The sequence below is a fragment of the Canis aureus genome, chromosome 18 (assembly GCF_053574225.1).
Source record: "Canis aureus isolate CA01 chromosome 18, VMU_Caureus_v.1.0, whole genome shotgun sequence".
Lineage (NCBI taxonomy): Eukaryota > Metazoa > Chordata > Mammalia > Carnivora > Canidae > Canis > Canis aureus.
The window spans coordinates 57,994,372-58,015,897 of record NC_135628.1 but is presented as its reverse complement, the minus strand read 5'-3'; the positions used below and the strand labels follow the sequence as shown (position 1 = coordinate 58,015,897).

General features: G+C 45.7%; 1 long non-coding RNA gene across 2 annotated transcripts in view; it reads right to left on the bottom strand.

Annotated features, from left to right (window-relative positions):
- Nucleotides 1-1,086: 1,086 nt before the first annotated feature.
- Nucleotides 1,087-21,526, bottom strand: part of LOC144289137 (uncharacterized) — a 31,396-nt gene continuing 10,956 nt past the window's right edge. Inside the window, exons 2-4 of one of the 2 annotated variants that reach the window (XR_013357170.1) lie at nt 18,844-18,936; nt 10,354-17,925; nt 1,087-6,229 (exon numbers count right to left, since the gene is read on the bottom strand). This is a non-coding gene — a long non-coding RNA (uncharacterized LOC144289137). Of the gene's footprint in view, nt 6,230-10,353; nt 17,926-18,843; nt 18,937-21,526 lie in introns of those variants that run through there. The other variant, XR_013357172.1, reaches the window with a different exon arrangement.

Here is a 21,526-nt window from a genome sequence, read left to right as displayed (position 1 = left end):
TTTCCAGGAAACCCCAGCCTCGCGGCCCACCACGCCACAGTGTTCGTGGAAGCCATTTCACTCTCTAACACCCCCACATTGTGCCCCGTCCCGCCCCTCACCTGGATTCACAATTTATTTTATTTATTTATTTATTTATTTATTTATTTATTTATTTATTTATTTTAGGGAAGGAGAGAGATAGGGAGGGGCAGAGGGAGAGGGAGAGAGAGAATATTAAGCAAGCTGCACACCCAGCATGGAGCCCAGCATGGGCCTCAGTTCCATGACCCTGAGATCATGACCTGAGCCAAATCAAGAGTCAGATACTTAACTGATTGAGCCACCCAGGTGCCCCCAAACTTTTTTCTTAAAGTAAGCTCCACACCCGATGTGGGCCTTAAACTCACAACCCCAGGGTCAAGAGTCTCATGCTCTGTGGACTGAATCTGCCAGGCGCCCCTGCCTTCATAATTGTATGCTGAGTGTGTGGAGGACGGATGGAGTTGCGGCTCAATTCCCCACTATCCCCTAAGGAAGGCACGCTGTGCGATGCACTTAGCATCTCCCTATCATGGTGCTCGCTACCCAAATTGTCTTTTTTCTTTTCATTTATTTTTTAAGGACTAAAGCTCCCCCAAACTACCCCAGTCAGATGTCAACATTTCCAGGGACCATTATGAACAGAGTTGTAAGAGAGGATGTTGGTAAATGGAATAGGACTTGATCTGCTTTGTGTTCGATATAAAAGACAGATGTTGTATGGGCTCCAGAACTCCTCTGCAATCCACTCTGGCCCCTTAAGCAAGTGACACATGCTCATCTAACCTTGGGGATTTGTTGGGAACACTGGGAGCCCTTGGCTGAAGTCCCTCACACTGAGGAGACAGGAGCTGTAACTCCTCAGTGGTCTCTCGGTCTGAAGGCTTCACCTCCACAAGTCCTTTTGTGCAGTGACCCTCCCCTCCCCTGCCCCCAACCCAGGAAGACTGCATGGAGAGAGATGTCTGTTCTCTAGACTCTTGGTGATTGAACACAAGGCTCCTTTAGAACCACTAACCGCTGCTCCCAAGCTGCGATGCCTCCCTGGACCTGTATGGTGCCCCCCATAGCCAGAGTGCCATCCTGGCTGGACGATCAAAGCCACCAAGCTCTGCTCTTCAACATAAACCTTCTGTGACTGCCACCCCACTGCCCCCTGGGGCCAGGGCAGTGGCCCCACCAGTACCACTGCTAGCAGAGCACACTTCCCAGATCTTCCAGAACCCCACCTCTGCTTGAAAAAGTACTGCTGTCCTGTAGAAGCCGGTCCACCACTGTCTTACTTGAGGGTGGAGGGACCCCAGTGGAGATCTTCTTGTTCTTCCTATCTCAGGCAGATGGGAGAATGGACCTCCCAATGCTACGCCCCCCAGGACTAGACCTGACTTGGTTGTTGTCTGTCCTTCTGAGGACCTCAAAAGGCTATTCCATGTTTTCACCGACTCCCCTAGAAAATATGAGCCAGGACCTCTCACAGGAAGCTGTGGAAGCAATCCGCTCAATCCACTGGCAATGAATGGGTTTCCTCAATCCCACACCCAGCAGCTGACCCGAGGTGTCTCATCAATAAAAGTATGTCCAGATGCACCTTTCTGATACCCACTCCCCATGATGCAATCTGGAGAACAAAGTCCTCTAAAACACCTTCCCCCAGAATTAGCTAAACTCAAGTTAAGGTTAAAGGCCAAGTGAGTCTGCCCAAGATTTCTGGCTCCAACTGCAAGCCTGGGGTTTTCCCAAAACCATCCTCAGTTTGGATCCTTCACTAGAATGACTCACAGATCTCAGGAAAGTGTTGTATTTATGCTTACAGATTTTTTTCATAGCACAGAGAAACAAACCAGAACCAACCAGAGAAGGACGCACAGTGCAAAGTCCAGGCGAGTCCCAAGTGTGACGCTCTTGTGTCTTCAAGGACACGTTATCCTGTTGTCATCAACGTGTGACAATACAGTGTTGCCAGCGGCTTACTGGGACTTCGGTGTCCATAGTTTCTACTCTGTAGGCATGAGTCTACATCCTGGCTGGACGATCAAAGCCACCAATCTCTTGCCACGTGGTTGCCCAGAGCTCCAATCCTCTCATCACATGGCTGGTCTCTCCGACACGGCTAGCCTCACCCTAATCACCTGGTTAGCGTAAACTATCAGTGTGACCCAAGAGGCCTACCACCAGTAACAAGACATTCCTGTCACTAGAGAAACTCCAGGGTAGCTTAGCAGCTACCTCGCAGGCCAGACAAAGGCCAGACCTCTGTGTGGGTACAGTGAAGTCTCCACTACACACATCTCCAGGACAAAACAAAGTCCCCTGGGGTGGTTTGTTCTAACATTCCTCAATGTCTCATAGACCAATGGCCCAACACTAAGCACAGGTCAGAAAAGTCATAACATGGAGCTTATCCCGAAGTAATGTGGCCAAAGTGTGAGGCCCTTTTTATCTGCCTCAATTCAGAGGTAAATTGGAGTATTTAATACGATATCTCCACTGCACGCCCTACGCCCTAATGGAAAACTTCCATAAATAGAATTTCTCTCAGCTAAGCTTTTGAGAGCTAGCGAGTCCATTTACACTCCCTGACAACCATTGGAGAGCAGGTATTTTATGTTATGGCTAAGTGTCAAGCCATGTGCCTTAAGAGTTTGCCCAGCGAAGTGTGGGAATGATGGCCTCTGACGAACGTAGAAAGGCTAATGAGGATATGGACCTACAGAGAACTTCCCTACCCCAAATGTGATGAACTTTGAAGTATCCCTAGCACCTGAATGGATTAAAAACATGTCCCACTTTCCAAAATGTACAGGTGTATATCAAATTAGCAGCATTCTTTCTGCCAAAAGAACTTTCCAGGTCTATTTTTAAGTGTAACACTTTGGCAAGTAAAGGTATTCAAAACTCTGTGAGCTCAAGGAAGCCTTACTCTGTGAACAAAGTAACTTTTTAAAAAAATTCTCAGCCATCAAAACAATATTTTAATGAATCTCTGAAAGTATCCCTATGTACCTGACAATGGGAGGCATTTTTAAATTACCATTGGATCCATGCTTAACAATTGTGTCTATGCCCTGCCGTGTATGATGCTTAATTAATTGGTAGCCATTGGTTGTGTACAGTCTAAAACAGCCTGTGGAAAATGGTGTGCAAATGTCATCACAGGACAGGCTTTGTCATGCTAGGATCGGAAGACCTCAACTTGCCCCACCACATCTGCCATTTGGGGAAGTTTATATCAACTTCACCAATTCTATCAGTCCTCTCATTTTAATGTAAGAGAAGAGTAGATCGATGTAGTAACCTCACTTTCAAGAGTAGATATCATGCAGCCAATGACAAGAAAAACTGACAAAAATTAACATCCTTCTATGAGGCAGAATTTGTCAAGATAATAATCGCTTGGGGACCCCCACAAAAGGCATGAGCCAAATCATCACTTCGCTCCTCTTCCCAGCAAGTTGGCCACAGTACCCTCCTGACAACTTGTCCTAAGAGTGTGGTTGAATCTAAGGATTCACCAGCAGCGGTTTACCTTGTCTTAAGTTTCCCACAGTCAAGAAAAGAAATGCTCAGGCCAAACTCCTCTAAGGCAGGTCAAGGAACGATGTCCTTTACCAAAGGGATCTTTCTAGATCCTGCACCGCTTTTGTGTTTCTGTGATAATGTGGCACTGTAGCATTTAGCGACATCACTGTGCCACTTTCCAAACCACGCTGGGCATGTTATTGGCAAAAGTACAAGATTCTTTTTATAAATATGTTCTGTATGTTGACAAATAGAATATCAATAAAAATAAATTTATTATAAAAATAAATAAATAAATAAATAAATAAATAATCCTCAGTTCACTTTGTGTGAGTATTTACATATATCACACATATGTAAGGTATGTGTGTTCCTTGGAAGAGGGTAACTACACACGTTCAACATTCCATAGGACCCAGAACTTTGCCTTTCACCAAACAGGTTCATATTTAATAAATGATTTATTAAATCATGGAAGGGTTTTAAGTCAGCATGTTATAGACTCCCCCACGGGGCAGACTCTCTACAAGAATTTCTTGTGATGTAACAGTTTGGATATATACAGGAAATATTACTGATGCAGTGCGCCTGAACTAATAGCCCTCCATCTAAGAGGAATCTTGAAAGAGATCAAAGGAGATACGTAATGGTGAAAGAAATGAAATCGTTTGGGTTCCACTTGGCAGTTCCAGAAATGTAGGTTACTCCCAGAGTATGTGTAGCCCTGGAAGGTTCCAGTCCTAGCACACCCTAGAACAAGTTTCAGGGTGAATCCAGAACAACTATAGCCCAAAGCACATAAATTATCATTTCCTGTGCACACTCCCCAATTTTTTAAATTAATTAATTTGTTATTTTGATTAGCCATTGCTGAAATTTATTGCCAGGAGCCTATAGGAGAAATAATAATATGTTCATGGTTCACAGTTTACAAAACACTTTCATGTCCATTATCTCATCAAATCCCTTCTAATAACCAGGTAAAGTAGATGCTATTTTCAGAAGACAACGGCTTAGAAACGTTGCCCCTTACCCAAGCTGGGTGGGAAAATTGTGTCTCAAAACTGGGACTTCAGCTTCAGAGCTAGCTCTCCCCCACTCCGCCATTGCTTTAGATCATCTGACCCTAAAGAACATACTTAAACAGATCCAAAGGACAATGTGGACACAAACCCAAATTGACTAAAAATTATTATCTTGCATATTAGTAATTTCAGTGGGGTTAATAGTAGGGTTGTTTTGTCAAATTTTCAGAGTTCTTTGATGGAGAGATCAAATCCTTTTATTCCTTACTTGGAATTCATCCCCGGCCAGTGATTCTGATTGGTCTCATTTGTAGTTGCAAGATACGGGAACAAACAAAATGTCCAACCACAGAGGATGTATTAGATCAACCTCAGTCTGTTGGCTTCTCTGCTGGAATTTGGGGAACCTCTGTCTCTTTTCTGTTCAGTCACCTGTGACACTCTGGAAGCTTCTGGTCTCAGCCTCCCCTTGCCCACCCAGGCATAGGCAGGACTTCAGGAGCCATGCAACCATAGGAGTGACAAACCCTCTGCTCAGAATCTCTCCTCCTCACTGATGGATAGGGAAGCAGCCACCTGGTAGCATGTGTCACTAACACCAAATATTAAGTGCCACGCGATGACTTGCTAATATGAAAATTAAGTTGTAAAACAGTAAAAACAAAACAAAACAAAAACCCACCCCCTTTACTGACTTCAGTTGTGGACCAAGGCAATCTTTTTTACCCTAATCAAGATTTCACACACTTCCCCTCTCTCCTCTCCTACCCCCACCCCACTGTATGTATGTTATCATGGGAGTGCACTCATTTCAGAGGTCCAGTCCTCACGTGACAAGAAGGATTTTAAAATGAGAAAAGCTGAGGATGGAGGATGGAGGAAAAGAAACAAGCTAGCTAGATCGACATGCCTCCAAATCTCAGGGGGACTGGCTAATGTTAGTGCAGCTTGGAGACCGCCTAGTCATTTAATGAAACACAGGGAAGAGAGAGATGCATTTGCTATTCTAAAAAGCCCCAAGTCAGTGAATGCAAATGTGCCCTATTCAAGAAAACCAAATTAAAGGAGCTGCTGGGAATTCTCTGCATAGTTAAGCAGAACAATTTTTCCCCCTTTAAGGCCCTGTTTACCCTTCAGAAATCACATACCCTTAAGCACAGAGACCTAGAAATGCATCATTTTCAGGAAGGATGTATTGCATTAGCCCAGCCTCAGCCTTCAAAGAAAGAAAAGAAAAATCCATCATTATTCTGGACATCTGCCATGCTGCAAAGAGAGAGAATGGACCCCAGGGCTCCCATCTGACTCCCATGTGACAGGTGTCTGGGGCAGTCAGAGCCTTGGCCCTGCTCTAGCCTACGGACACACTCCAGCGTGAGGACAGTTCCAGAGATTTTAGACCAGGGAAGCGCCTTCCAAAGCCAGAGACGAGACATAGGCAAATGAACAGGTATGTGGAGAGCTCGCACCCCAGTTCCTGAAATGTGTCACTTACAACGATTGATCCGAGATTCATATTCTTTGCTTAAATGGCTAAGAGAACCTTCTTCCAATTGTTCTGGCTTCATATCCAACCAGCTTATGCTGGTTTCAGGTTATGGGAATGCGCTCAGCCTAGTCCGAAGCCCGGAGGGGATTGATGTGAGGATTCAGAAATCTATATCCTAAGGAAAAACAAAAACAAACCCAGCGTGGGCAGGGGCCTCTCCACCTCTCTCTGGGTTTCTCTGTGTCTAGGTCTCTCTATCTCTCCATCATGGTGTCTGTGTCTCTCCTCTCGCGAAGACTTTTCTTCTTGCTTCCTCCACATTGTCTTCGCTGGTAGGAAGCTCCTTCCCACAGCACCTGGAGGACTTGTCTGCAATGCAGACACCAGTCCTGATTCTCCATTCCAGATTCCTAGAAAATCCCTGAGCAAACGGAACATACCCTCTTGTCTTTATGGAACTGTAATGTAATAGAGACAAAGGACCCTGTCAAAACCAGGCCTGGAAATTTTTAAGTCACTATGTGAGAAGACGTCGTAGGCTGCTATGGTGGAGAATGGTTGGGGGGCTCTAGACATTGAATGTTTGTGTTTTCCAGAATTCTTGTGTTGTAACTTAAATCCCCAAGGTGGTGGCATTTGGGGTGGGGCCTTTGGGAGCTGCTTGGGTCATGAGGGTGATGTCCTCATGAATGGGATTGAGTGTTCTTGTAAAAGAGCCCCCAGAGAGCTCCCTTGCCCCTGCCACCCGGTGAGGCCACAGCAAGAAGGCATCCATTTATGAACCAGAAAATGAGCTCTCACCAGACACAGAATCTGCCAGCACCTTGTACCTAGACCTCCCAGGCTCCAGAGCTGTGACAAATAAACTTCTGTTATAAACAACAGCCACCCAGTCTGTGGTATTGATTTAGCAGCCAGAATGGCCTATGACAGGGAGGATTATATAAATTGGGGGTGCCCAGAAGTGCTATCCTGAGGGACCAACACTGAGGCCGAACCCTGAAAGAGAAGTAGGAATTAGCCATTCAAAGAGAAGGGGAAGAAGAATATTCCAGGCCAGAGACCCACATGAACAAAGCCCCAGGGCAGGGAAGAGCTGAGCTTAAATGCCAGTGTAGTCAGAGGTGAAGGAGGTAAAGTGTAAATTGGGATAAGCTACAGAGATCTCAGGAGCTACAGTGAACTAGGGCTCACAGCCATGTTAGATTTTATAAGAAGTACTATGGGAAGCAATGAAAAATTTTCAGCAGAGGCACCACTTTTCTGTTTGTTTTAAAAGATCATTCTGACAACAGCATGAACTGATAACCAGAAAGCAACAATGGAGCAGGGAGGCTAGTTAGGAGCCCGTTTGAAGGGTCCAGAGGAGAAACTATGCTGGCTTGTTAGTTCAAGGTAATGACAGTGGAGACAGAAGAGAAGGTTCTGGGATAAATTTGGGAAATAGAAATGGCAGGTGTTGGGAATATATATATATATATATATATATATATATATATATATATACATAGTGTGTGTGTGTGTGTGTGTGTGTGTGTGGTGGGGGGAGGCAGGTGACATAAAAGGTAGAAAGAACTAAGAATGCTCCCCCAGACTTCTGGTCTGAGCAACTGGGTGAATGCAGGTGCCAGTACTGAGACCAGAAGCCCCGGATAGAGCAGGAGCAGATAGGGTAGGAGGGGAAACTGCTACAGTTTGGTGTTGTACTTCAGCTGCCTCTGAGACTTCAAAGTAGAGTTGAAGGGTGGGTCATTGGGTATCTGTATATCACATATATGAATCAGAAGGAAGATCTGGCCAAGAAATTTGCATTTGAGAGCCATTCAGATCAAGAGGGTTTTTAAATCATGGGCATGGATGAGGTCACCCAAGGAGAGAGTGGAGCATGAAGTGAGAACAGGGTCTAAGGCTGAGTCTGGACGACTCCAACATTGGGAGCTCAGGGAGAGGAAAATCAACTAGGAAGTCTGAGAAGAAATAACTGGAAAGGAATGAGGAAAACTGGGCAAGCTGGCTGTCACAGAGCAAGGAAGGAGAGGGGGTTGTCCCACCCCTCTTCTGGTCAGTGCCCCAGAAGGTGTTAATTAACTATTATACATGATCTGATGATGACTCTATCCCTATTTTCCTTCCAGGCCCTTCCTGTTTTACAACTATTTCAAGGAAACTTTTTATTCTAAACTCTAAATTGTTAAGCATCCAGTCATCCTTCTACTCATGTATTCATCCATCCATCTACCCATCCATCTGCCCATCCACCTATCCATCTATCCATTTACCTAACCATCCATCGACCTATCCATCCATCCATCCATCCATCCATCCATCCATCCATCCATCCATCCAACCATCCATCCACCTGTTCCCATCCACCTGTCCACCCATCCATTTACCTAACCATCCATCAATCCATTCAAATCCAAACAAATCCAATTTCCCACTAAGGTGCAGGACACACAAGGGTCCACTAGGAGGAGCCCTCAGTCCTATTTCCTTTCCAAGGTTCCTTTTTCTTTACTGGTTTTTGTTTTCCGTCTCTGAAGGAATTGTACAAAATTTGCTGCACGTACATATAATGATATCCATTCTGGTAGTTGGTCTTGGGAAAGTGCCTCAGATCGCAGCTTAATTATATTGAGTTAGTAGTAGTAATAATAGCATTAATAGTAACACCGTGATTGGAACAATCTTCCCTTTAATGAAGACAAGGAATATTTCAGCGTCCATGTTTCCCTCACTGTGCTTTCATACAGTCTAGATTGCTTCTAACGCATTTGAGCCCACTTTCCTCCATTCACTTAGTTTCTTTCAACATTTGCTTTTTCTTTCAGCCTGTCAGCATGAAAAACCCTCATGTGGTGCTGTGCTAAAGGCCACATCACAGGGTGATGTGTTAGAGAGCTTCACAAAGGCTGTGAGACTATCTTCTGTTGAGCTGCCTCATTCTCTCCCCATCGCAGGGGCCCATCCTGGTTCAGCCAGCACCTCTGCCCATGGCCAGTGTCCTCCCTGACTTCCACCACCACCAGAAACACAAGATCTCCCTTTCTCAGTGGGTCCCATCTTCCTACCACCACTGAAATTTGCCTTTTTTGTAGGTCACATCTCCATCAACTCTAGAATGGCGGTGGATTTCACCGAGCTTCCCCACATAGGCTCACATATGTCATAGGGACCCTACGTGACACAGATTATACACAAAGGCCCTACCAGCCTATCCTCAAATCTTCAACAGTGTCAGCATTTGCTTTTTTGCCATTTTCTTCTTTCTTTCTCTAGACTGTTTCAAAACAACTTGCAAGCGGTTCTCTCACTGTGCCCCTCCGCCTCTCTACTCACTGCCACTTGGCACATTGCAATGACGCCAAGTCCAGCCTGGATTTTCATGTGCTGAAGCCCGCCTTGGTCTTTCTTTAGGGCTCATATCACATAGCACTCAGCTCTTTTACATTCTCCTTTCCCTAAACCCTGAACCAACTCCATCAGCAGGTTGCCTCACACCCATTTGGAAAGCAGGTAAGGACGTAAATCCTTAGGAAAATAGATAGACTCAATCAGCTTGTGTTTGCTGTGGCAGGTGATGAATTGGGGGGATTAAATTTCCAGCGAGTGAGAGCCGTTAACACAGTAATGGCTCCACCAAAAAGAGGTTTTTGAGTGTCTTTCCCTGGGGGTCTTTCAAAATAAAATGAACCTGCTTCAGATGATTTAGGGGCACAGATTAGATGACTCTTCAAAATTCCTTTCAGTGCTGAGTTTCCATTTGTCTCTCCCAGACTCTGCCCTCTGATTTCAGAAGGCTGAGTGAAGTTATACTGGGATGGACTGCACCCACCCTCTCCACCTGTGTTTTTGGTTGCCCCAGTTTTATTAATGGAGTGAGGTAACTTCTTGTAAATCCATCAAAAACATATCTGAAGCATGCTCTGGGGCACATATTAAATCTAGAAACCTGATATCCTTTCATTTTTGTCCCTGAATAACGATTAGGGATCTATTCCCACAGTTGGCCATGTCTTGAATTTGCCAACCTGATGATTTTCTTTGCCCAATGTTTATCTTACAAGTTTTGAGTGAATTTGAGCCACTGAAAGTCTCCCAAGAAATAGCTTAAAATGTGGAACTCTTCACTTAAGAAGTTAACTATGAACCCAGATGTGTACCAGGTGTGAAGCCTTTTACATTCAAAAGACAAAGAAGATTGATTCTCCCCCTCTTGCTCAGCCCAGGTGTATGGATTAACTGGGTAGCTGTGACTCCAACCATTTCCTTGCTCCACAAACATCACTGAGCACTCACCATGTGCTGTGCCCAGTGCTAGGGAGACTTCTGAAGACACAGCACAGTATGACTGTCTTCCAAAAACATAGCACATCCTATAACAGAGAAAGGAGAGAGCAGGAAAGAGGGTGAGAGTCTGGATTCTAGAGCCAGATGCTTCTGCCCTTCTAACCAACCCCAGTCACACCACTCCACAGCTGTGCAACTTTACTGAACCCGCTAGCACCTTGATCTTAGACTTCCCAGCCTCCAGAACAATGAAAAATAAATGTCTGCCGTTTAATTTTTTTTCTAGATCTTGCTAAGCCTTGGTTTCTTACTCTGTGAAATGGGGCTAAACATTAGATTGCTGCAAGGATTGGGTGAGCAAATGAATGTGAAATGTTCAACCAGTGTAACCAGGGTTCAGAGCCCAGCAAGCATGGAATAACTACTCCCAGCCCCTGACTTTAGCTGGGCTGTTTGACTGAAGGCATGTCTCAGCCCCAGGGCTATATTCAAAAGAAATACAAATTCTCCCACGGAAGGTTTTGAAAGGTAGTATTTACCTTCCCAAAAAGTGTCTGAACGAGGCAGAGAGAGAATGTGTTACACAATTAAGGGAGAGTGGGGCTCCCCAACAAGGATCATTATACCTCTCCTTCCCCAGAAGCACCCTTCTCAACTACAACCCCACTTCTCTACTTTCCATAATTCTCTTCACCCTCTCATGCTCTCCCTCCCACTCCCAAACTACCCCTAGTACACTCTGTCCCACTTTCCCGCCACCAGGAAACCTCCTCCTGAAGCATCCTGAGTTGGTTTCAAGCCATGCCAGGCATTTGTCAGCCTCTCTAAGGACTGTGAAGGTTAGCTTGAGGGAAGTGATTTTTCCCACTTGTGTTAAACAAAACTGGATTTTATTTATTTTTTAAAAGATATTATTCATTTATTTGGGAGAGAGAAAGAGCATGAGCAGGGGAGGAGGGCAGAGAGAGAGGGAGAAGCAAATTCCCCAAGGAGCAGGGAGCCCAGTGTAGGACCCAATCCCAAGACCCTGGGATCATGACCTGAGCCGAAGGCAGACACTTCACCGACTGAGCCACCCAGGCACCCCAAAAACTGGATTTTGGGGATTTTAAAGAGAAAATCTCCAGGAGAATCTGAAAGGATGGAGGAGAAAATAGAAGAAGGTGGAAGGCAAAGGTTTTCCCCTGCTTTGCAAGGAAGAATGGACACTTGTCTTTCCAAAGAATGGAGGGAATGACTATAAGTTTACCCTGGGAGGAATGCGGGGTTACCAGTCACGCTGAGATGTGAGTGGCACACCTTTCATAGGCTCCACAGAGCCTCTGGTTACTTCCCACCATCACTGTGAGAGCAAGGCATTCTGCAGAAGCTCCGAGAATGCAGGAGAGCACCCCACATCTCTACCCGGGAACCCCAGAGAACATTACTCGCATCCCCCCCCTCCACCCCCAAGAAGAAAGCACGGAAGAAATGTGTGTTTGGTGGTGCCACTGGTCATCCAGCCTGCCAGGCCAAGCTGGCATCCTTAAGGTCAACCCTCTGTCTCCAAAGAGGAACAAAGCATTAAAGGATCTGGAGGATTCCACAAAGATGGTATGCAGTAAGCAGCTGCCCAAAGCCCCTCATGGGGCCCCAAGCCTCAAAGCCTCACGTGGCTCTGGGTGTGATGGGGCCGCAGTGACAGCGGGTGTCTGGAGAACACTTAGCAACAGCTCTCTCATACATTACCAGAGCTTTCTCCATTAACCTTGGCTCTGCATTTAATGAGACGTATTTTAAGGTGGATGAAGGCTAAAGAGACAGAAGTTCACTAGAAGGCATTCCATATGCCAGGAGCTTTACAGATGTGATTCTACTGAATTCTTATTATAGTAGGTAAGTGCTATTATTCCCTTTCATAACTGAAGAAACTCCAGCTGCCGGGGTTCGAGCGAATTGCATGAGGTCGCAACACCTAATAAGAAGCAGAGTCAGGATTTGAAGCCAGATTCCAAAGTAGCTACTTTTCCTGTAACTGCATGCAGGTTCCCTTCCCTCAGGGTTTTACATTAAAATGGCAGCCCCTTAACTTTTACAGACCAGCTTACACATTTGTAAATGAAAGCTGGATGAAGAGACCCTCCAAAGAATCATTTTCTCAGAAACAATCATGCATGCCGAGCTCGAGCTCGGTTATAATCATCAATCCACTCATCACTCAAAACCCTGCTTGTCCTCTGCTGTCTTCATCCGTAGATTTACTTATTTCCTGGCCATGTCCAGAGCGGACAAATGACCGTGACAGCTGACGTGCAAGTCAAATAGGATTTCTTTGCAAATGGAGGAGGAAATTCTCTTTTCGAGAAGATTATGGTCCAGGTCTCAGCCCAACATAGGCTCCAAGCGGTTAAGATCATTCGCCAAAACAGTCGGAGCACCCAAATCACACTGAACGATTAGGCGTTCACTGCTGCCATTCATCATCTCAGGAGCCAAAATAAATCTGGGTAATTCTTTTTCTTTTTTCCCCAAAAGATGGAAAATCAAACATCAAATGAACCTGATTCCTTCCCTCCTAAAGCATATTGCCCAAATGGGCTCCTTTTGTTCGCCCCATTAATGAACTCCCCTCACTGTCAGGTGAAAAGACAAAAAGAAGGGGGAAAAATCTTTGATTAAAAGAAGAAGAAGAAGAAAAAAAAAAAGAAGAAGAAGAAGAAGAAGAGGAGTCCCTTAATCATTACCTGCCCAGTCTGGGAAGTCTGCAGAGTGTCTGGGGCAGCTCTATTAACCGTTTCTTTAAAAAAAAATGAAAATGAACCTCCTGACATGTGGCTTTTGTGTTCTTACATGTCTGATTTGACCTTCCCAAATGACAGCTGGGTCTAGAAGGAGATGGCGTAGAGTGTCTCAAAGAGAAGAATTAAGGGAAGTCAACGGGCTCCCGAATCTTTGTTCTTTTATTATTTCTCAAACCCTCATAGGTAGGACCAAGAGGCCTGACCTGACTTGCTGAGCCATTGGGCAGAGAGAAACCGGCAAAAATGAAGCAAAGCATGAAGCCTCTGGATACCCCAGGAGAAGGGAGAGGAAAACTCGGGGCCCCGGGGTTCCCTCTGTCACACAGCCTCACAACACGTCCCTGGAGGTCTGGTGTCTGTGGCTGCTCCACCCTGGATTGCCCCGGGCTGGACCATCACCCTCGAAATCCTTGCAAGGGAAAAAAGTGGTGTCAGCCTCTTCCCACACTGTGCATAGCCCACGATGGCCTCACTCCCCGAGACGACGACAGGTGTCACCCGAGGCTCAGCTTCTCAAAGCTCCCGCGAAGCTCTCCCATGAGGCTCCAAGGACCAGGCCTGCCTCCTTAGGGTCCGCCGTGTATATGTCGCTCTCTGGCGCATCGTGGACTCTGTATCGACAGAAATAAAAATGAGGCTGGCACGTGCCAATGAGCGAACGAGAGGGGAGGAACCTCAGAATCCTCCTGATGCCTCCGTGATGGCGAGTTGAGGACCCTCTTTGGAAACCTGGGCTGGAGAACACATCACCAGTGTGGCCGTGGCCGGTAGGAAGGCGAACCAGACGGCGGGCAGCCAAAGGAGAGGCGAGGCACCTCTCTCCACCCTCAGCTACTTGCAACCGCCAAGCACACAACCAGTTGAATTATATGTTGTGCAAACAGCGCGTGCCAGAGACTTCAGGTACCTGTAATTAGCCGCAGAGGGGGGTTGGCCTGCGTTTAGAGGCTTCCCTCTAATGAGATCATTACTTTCTACACTGATCCAATTCTGCGTGAGGAGTTTCTTTATGATCCCTTCACCAACTTCCTAAAAGTTTATGCTTGGCAGGAGGCAGGGGGCATCTACACCTAAAACTTGGACTCTGGGCCCCAAGAATGGTCTGAAAACTCAGAAGCTGCACGTTTAAATTGGACTCCTGCAGGATGAAGATTTCTCAGGTTGCAATTTGGTACCTCAGTTTCCCTATCTGTAGCCCTCCTGAATCCTGTAGGATCGAAAGGATAAGAATTTTAAGAGATTAAGAACATGGTGCAGACACAAAGCACACATGCAATTTATAAGGTTGCCTTATTCTGAGACAACCGAGGCACTTTAAGTAAACTCACTCAAGTAAACTCAACTTATTTACTGAGCCCAGGCTGTGGGTGCCCAGGAAGTGATCTAGGTGCCGCTGGTGATGCAGTAGTAAAGGGAACAGCTAAGTTCGAGTCCTTAAGAAGCTTATATGCTACTCAGAGGAGACAGAAAACAAACTATAACATAATGTAACATAGTGTAATATAATATAATAATTTCATGTATTGCTAAGTATGCTTTAAAAATAAAGATCAAGGGACTGGAGGCTGATGAGGGAGTAAGGATGCTATTTCAGACAGGGTGACCATACACCGTCTTTCTAAAAATTTGGTATTTGGGCAGAAACCCGAATGAGTGGGAGCAACACGGACATTTAAGAAAGGAGCACTCGAAGCCGGGGGAACCCACAAAATGCAAAAGCAGCTCACCTGTTGCTCAGCATTGCAGTCAGGAAAGAGACCAAGATTTGCCTCCCCAGATAGAGGCCGAGAAGGTGAGGTCTGGGGAGAGGCAGAGACTCCGCAGAGTCCACAGGCTTTCACAGTGTGGCCGGGAGCGGGTGAAGCCAGAGGAGGCCTGGCAGCAGTGAATGTGGCTCCATCCAGCAGCTGACCGTGCATGCCGTGTTTGGATGCAAGCTGGAGCAGCCTCCCACCCTGAGACCCATCTTTCTCTGTGAAGATCCTTCGACTTTTTTTAAATTATTATTATTTTTTGTAATGGGGATTGAATTGTGTGTGCCACTGAGCAGGGCAGCAGGAAGCTCTGTCAGTGGCCTGACACAAAACAGGGCCCTTCCCCACCCACACCACACACGTGAGGGGGCAGCTAGCCCCGCCAAGCCAGGGTCCCGTCTTCATACACCAAGTGCCCATTACCCTCTCACTAAATATTGTTTTTGCAAGGGCTTGAGCAAAATGACAAGCCTCTTTACAGTCTGAGTGCACCCCACCATAGTGCGTATATTATCCTAAGCCATAAAATGCTTTGAGGTTTCTTGGGATGGGAATGGGTATAAAATTACAGTCCATTATTATTATATATTTCTTTTCATTACTCTCTGTTATATTTTGTGGGTCTCACCAAGATAATTCTTGCTCCGCTGTTTACAACCTTCAGATATAAGTAGATGGTCCCTAAGTTCCCCCCAGAACATCATTTACCTATTCAGCTCTTTTAATCTTTCTTCATAAATCCAGCTGTCCTCTTCCATCACTCTGGTTGCTTTTCCCCCAACATTCAGCCCCATTTGTCTGTACCTGGCTGGTAATTAGAGGCTCAGAGCTGAGCACAGCTTTCCAGGTGGGGTCTCAGCAGGGTTGTCTGTTACTTCAAGTGTTGCTTAGCAGATCCATTTCCACCTCCTCCTGGGCCCCACATTTCACCCCAGACAGTGTAATACAAAAGGGAACCCCAAGGAGAACAACACAAATATTACCCCGACCCAGAAAATGGGTCCTGGGAGGAAGATTACAGAGCTGGGCCCTGTTCTGTGTAGAGCCCAGAAGCAGTCCCAGCAAGATGATATAAAGAGAGTAAGGAGTCATTTTCTCCTTCAACTTCAGTAACAAGAGAGCAGATTTGACTCCACAGAGGACACATCTTGTGTTAAATGTTATTAAAATCTGCCTGGGGCTGAGCTTTCTGGGGTTCCTCTCCTCCCAGAAGTTACTAGAAAGCTCCTCTTAGGTAAGATGGGACACAAGGAGGAGTGTCCCATCCCAGGACCAGCATGCTTCTTCTCCCTTCTCCACACTCTTGCCCCCCCCCGCCGTCCTCTTCCTCTCCTCAGTCATGGAGAGCTCAGCTTCCTAGCTGCTCACGGGCCAGACCATGACCTGGGACTGATGCATTTTCTCCTTGGCAGGTTTAGGTTTAGGGAAGGGAAGAAAACCACCTGGGCAGACAGCTTGCATGAGACGGTCACACCTCTGGCAATGGTATCAGCTTGGTTTTGCCTCATCTTGTTCACCCACCCCAACCCTAGAGAACATGTATTATAGGGTAGGAATCTGACGGGAGCTGGGGAGACATCCCCAAGCAGTGGGTTAGAATGTGTTTTTGTTGGTGTGGTTGGTTGGGTTTTGAGAGAAAGAGAGAGAGAGAGCGCAAGAGAGAGAGAGCATGCACACATGCTTGAGCTGGTAGAGGCCCAGAGGGAGAGGCAGATAGAGAATCTCAAGCAGACCCCCCGCCTGCAGAGCTTGGAGCCTGACATGGGGCTCGATCTCATGACCCTGAGATCATGACCTGAATTGAAATCAAGAGTCCGACAGCTAACTAACTGAGCCACCCAGGCACCTTAGAATGCGTTTTTAAACCAGACAGCACTGGGCATGGGGCCTCATTCTCCTATCAGCTGTGTGCTTTAGGGCAGGCAATCTAATCAACCCAGGCCTCAGTTTCCCCATATGCAAGACAGAAGCATCTCTCGAGGTTTTGTGAAATGGAAGGGAGAGGGGCATAAGGAAGGCCCCTAATACTTCACAGGCATTTATTTGCTGTTAGTGTTTCTTCTCTATGATGGGGGGCTGGTTCTGGGAGAACTCATGACATCTTGTGCTTATAAAATCTCTGTAATTATCTCTACTTACGGAAAGTTAGTGTTTGGAGGGAAAAAAATTCAAAGAATACAGTCAGTCAAATCCATTAGCAAGACAACCTAGAAGTTCATAACCTAGCTTTGATCTGCAATTTAGAGGAAGGAGTTTCCAAATACTTGAGGGATCATTTTCCCCCCTTGATGTGATGTTGGAATTTAACTCCCATTAACCGTTACAGATATAATGAGTTGGCATCCAGGGGAAACATACCCTCTAGTGCTTAATGAACACAAAATAAAACATTTCCTTTTATCTTCAACATCCACCAGAGTAATTTGAATGATGATATTCATATTCATGACGCATAAGACCCTTCCATCAGCTCTGTATTGTCACTAACACTCTTATAGAATGCCAATAAGTATGCTGAGATCTTTTTTGATGATGCTGTGATATGGAAGCTGCCGCTGCAGATGAATCATGGGGTCGCAGGTCAGTAGAAAGTAAGAAACATTCCACAGTAGCTGCCTTAAAATAATCACTTCCAAATAGAACATAAATTAATAGAGCAGGGCTCCTCTACCACCTGATAGGATGAAAATAGGGCCGTGGCAAAAATGAACTGTTCTCCCAAGCATGAAGTTCTACAGTTTGCCCAGCTGGGACTAGAAAGGGCAGACTTGGGACTTTGAAAAAAACTTCGGGGTAGAGGGGAAGGCTGTTCAGGCTGTGCACATATTGAATGTGAGAAAATCTCTGCAGTGAAGCCAACTCTCTCCCTCATTGTACCTGCAAGTCCTTGAGGCACAAGACTATGTCTTTCAGGTCTTTATTTTCCCTGCCTTTCCTAGCACAGAGCTTGGTGCCCAGTGGGTAACAATTTTGAAGCCTTCGCCGTGCACCAGGTCCTATGTTAAGCATTTTGCATCATATCATCTTATCCGTTTCTCATTACAAGTCTAGGAGAGAAAAAAAATAGTATTATTACTTTCCCTTTTTATAGGTTGGGAAACTGAGGGCAGTTTAGGGAGTTCTAAAAATGTGTTCAAGGTCACCCAGTAGATGTCAGAGCTGAGACTTGAATCCAGGTCTGTCTGATGCCATAATCTGTGTTGAAGCTACACACTCTGGGGTATTCAGTGAAATGTTTGCTGAACAGCACTAGAGTCAGTAATAGGGTCAGCATGTGCCAAGGCTTTTTATACACAAGTCTGTGGATACAAACAGTAATTCCAATATGGGATAAGCCTAGAAGAGATATATAACATTATGTAAAGAGCTATATAGTTAATATGTTGTAGGCTTTGTCATGACTATTCATCTTTGCTGTTGCAATTTGGCTAAGTCCAATAAAACTTTATTGACAAAAGCAGGTAGTGGATGGATCTGCATTGCCTTCCCCATGTGGAATTTGCCAACTCTTGGTATTGCCAACAAAATCAATGGCTACATTAAGTTGGAAGACAGGTATACCCCAAAGAAAATGGAGTAGAATTTGACACTATCTCTCTAGGATCCCAGAGGGAAACAGATAACACACTCAACTAAATAGAGTTTTGTGGCAGGACTTCACCCAGAAATGTGCACAGAGATAAGAGGACCAATGAAGGATGGTGAAATGTCCAGGGACCAGCAACACTGGGAAGATGTTACCAACCCTAGGCCTAAAGGGTCAAAGGGAAGAACATTATCACTGGAACATGACATGAACCATATTCATGGGAAAGGAGCTCTCTGTAAGGAATTGTGGCTCTAGATAGAAAGATGGATCCATTGCTTGAACCATGGCCCAAAAGATGAGGGGCAGGGTGACTAAAGACCCAACCTCTCTCACTTTGTGCCCTCTGATCTCCTGGCCTTCTACTTGCCAAACTCACCTGGAAACCAGGAAGCAATGGAGCCTGGTGTGTAGCCCAGTTGAGTAGAATTCTCAGGGCTCAAAGCAGGACAGAGAAGAGTGGAAGAAGGATCTGGAAAGATAATGGAGAATGATCATCACAGTTTTCTATGTTAAAGTTAAGCACTGCTCTTCCACTAAGATGCTGACTAGTTTTCATGAATCAACCAATATTCTTCTATACTTCCTTTTCCCCATATCTTTTTGGGCCAAGAAACTAGAAAAGGGTATTTTCTGGACAAACTACTAGTGGTCCTACAGATGGTAGCTCTTTTGGAGAATAATTTTGCAGTTCCCTCTACAGATATACTGGAAGAGTTTCCTTATGTACAGTTGCCCTGTGTCTCTGAATGCAAACGTGAAACCAGGTAAAAACCAAACAATGCATAGTGAATCAATGAATACCAAGAGAGAGTTAATAACATTATTAAAAAAAAAAAGAAGATTCTAGAAGGTTGTGACCTCTGGGTGATTTTTTTCTTGATATTTTTCTGTATTTTCCTTTTATTCTGTGGTAAGCAGGAAAAAGACACCCCCCCCACAAAAAAAAAAAGAAGAAAGAAAAGGGAGATCTGTCCTAATAACGTACTTTATTGTTCTGAAAAATGCCAAGGTTTACAACTCCAGGCTCTCCCGAGGATGTGTTACTGTTACCTACACACAGTCACTAATGCATTCACTCACTCATTTCACAAGTATTTACTGAGCATCTACTATGAAACAATTAGGATGCTAAGCACTAGGTTGCCAGTGCTGAAAAAGATTAGCACAGCCCTGCTTATATGGAGGCACCAGAAATAGATAAATGAGGCCCAGGGTCCTTCACCTTGAGGTCTCCCCAATTCAGATACATTGAGTACCCAAGAGAGTAAGTGCTATGAGACAGGTAGGCAGAGGAAGCTATAAGCACCCAAAAGGTGCTTAACCCAGTCAGGATTAATGGAAAGATTCCTGAAGGATATAACTCCTGAATTCTGTTGGGAGAGAGATACACAAAATTTACACAGAAGAATAAGGATGGCAAGGGCAGTCCAAACTGAAGGACCAGCACAAGCAAAATGTTGCAAAAAGTGGGGGTAAAAGGCTCTAGTAAGAGTGCCGTCCTGTTTCTATGATGATGAAAAGGTTCTATAAATCTATCCAAAATGGCAGTCACAACCACCTGTTTCTGTTGAGTGGCTAATCTGACTAAAGAACTGAGTACAGGGGCACCTGGGTGGCTCAGTGGGTGAGCATCTGCCTTTGGCTCAGGTTGTGATCCCAGAGTCCTGGGATTGAGTCCCGCATTGGGCTCCCTGCATGGAGCCTGCTTCTCCCTCTGCCTGTGTCTCTGCCTCTTTCTGTGTGTCTCTTGTGAATAAATAAAATCTTTAAAAAAAAAAACTGAGTATTTCATTTTAAATACTTTACATTTACATAGCCACATGGGTCTAGTAGCTACCAAATCAGGTGGACAACACAGTTCTTTTCTAGAAGAAAAGGTTGGGGTCGTGGTTCACAGCAAGAAGGCCATCAATTGGACTATATTCAATGGGCAACGGGAAGCCACTGAAGAGTGTTAGTCTGGAAATGACCCATGGTCAAAGTTGCGTTCATGGCAAATTGCAGCATGTGGAGGATGAAACACAAGGTGCCGCAGAAGCTCTTAAGATGGGGCCCCAACTCAGGATGAGGGTGGAGGGATCATTACAGAAGAGGAGGCCACACTTGAGCTGACCTGAAGCCATGGGCAGACATTTCTCAGCTGGCCCTGAAGGCACCAGAGACCTTGACAGGTGCAAAGTGACAAAAGCTGTCATGTTCAGGGAGTCCCGGGTAGTTCCCATAAACCAGGTTCTGATGCAAGAGGCAGTGGGCATGAGATGAGGCCCCAGAGACCGGGATGGAGGCAGGCCCTCTTTTCCTGTAAAGAGGTAGGGGGTCAATGTAGGCTCTTACACAGAGCAGCAGATCTTAGGTGGGACTTTGAGTTAGCTATCAACCTCTCTGAACTTCCATTGCATGTTTAGGGAACTGCGAAGCAAGGATAATGAGGCCCCTTGCACAGGTGTGCATGAGGGCCATGCAGCTCTCCTGCAGCAGAGGGGCTGCCTGGCCCCTCCTCCTCCTCCCTGTCACCTGTGGCATCTCAAAACGTGCTGTAGCTTCCCCTTCTTAGCTGTCACCACCACGGCCTTGACACTGAACCATCTGGAACATCTTCTTTTCAAATCCACCCCCCCACCCCCAACATCCCTATTCCACTAAATCATGGGTGTTAGGGGCCTTGAGGAGGAAACCAAAGCTCACTCTGGAACAATGACAAAAAGCATCCGGATTGTTAGAGAATTTGTTAATAAAGAAATGCCAAGACTTTTATCTGTAGTAAAACCCCAGGCCGCCACACTGGTGCCTCATGGGAAACCAAGTTGGTATGAATTCTGAGTTGCTCAGATTTTGCACGAAAGAACAGTCTTCCTTCACCCCTTCCCCCAAACACCAGCTAAAGTGAATGGGGGTAGGCTTGTTAAAGGTGAAATCTTCCAGGTCCACATTTTAAGTATTATTCTCTAGCAGATCAGGGGCTGACTCTCCATGTTCTGAGGGCATGATGCAACATCTAGCAATCAGAGGCGTGCCAGTTGGGCCACTTGCAAAAGCCACACTTGAAAACACACACACAC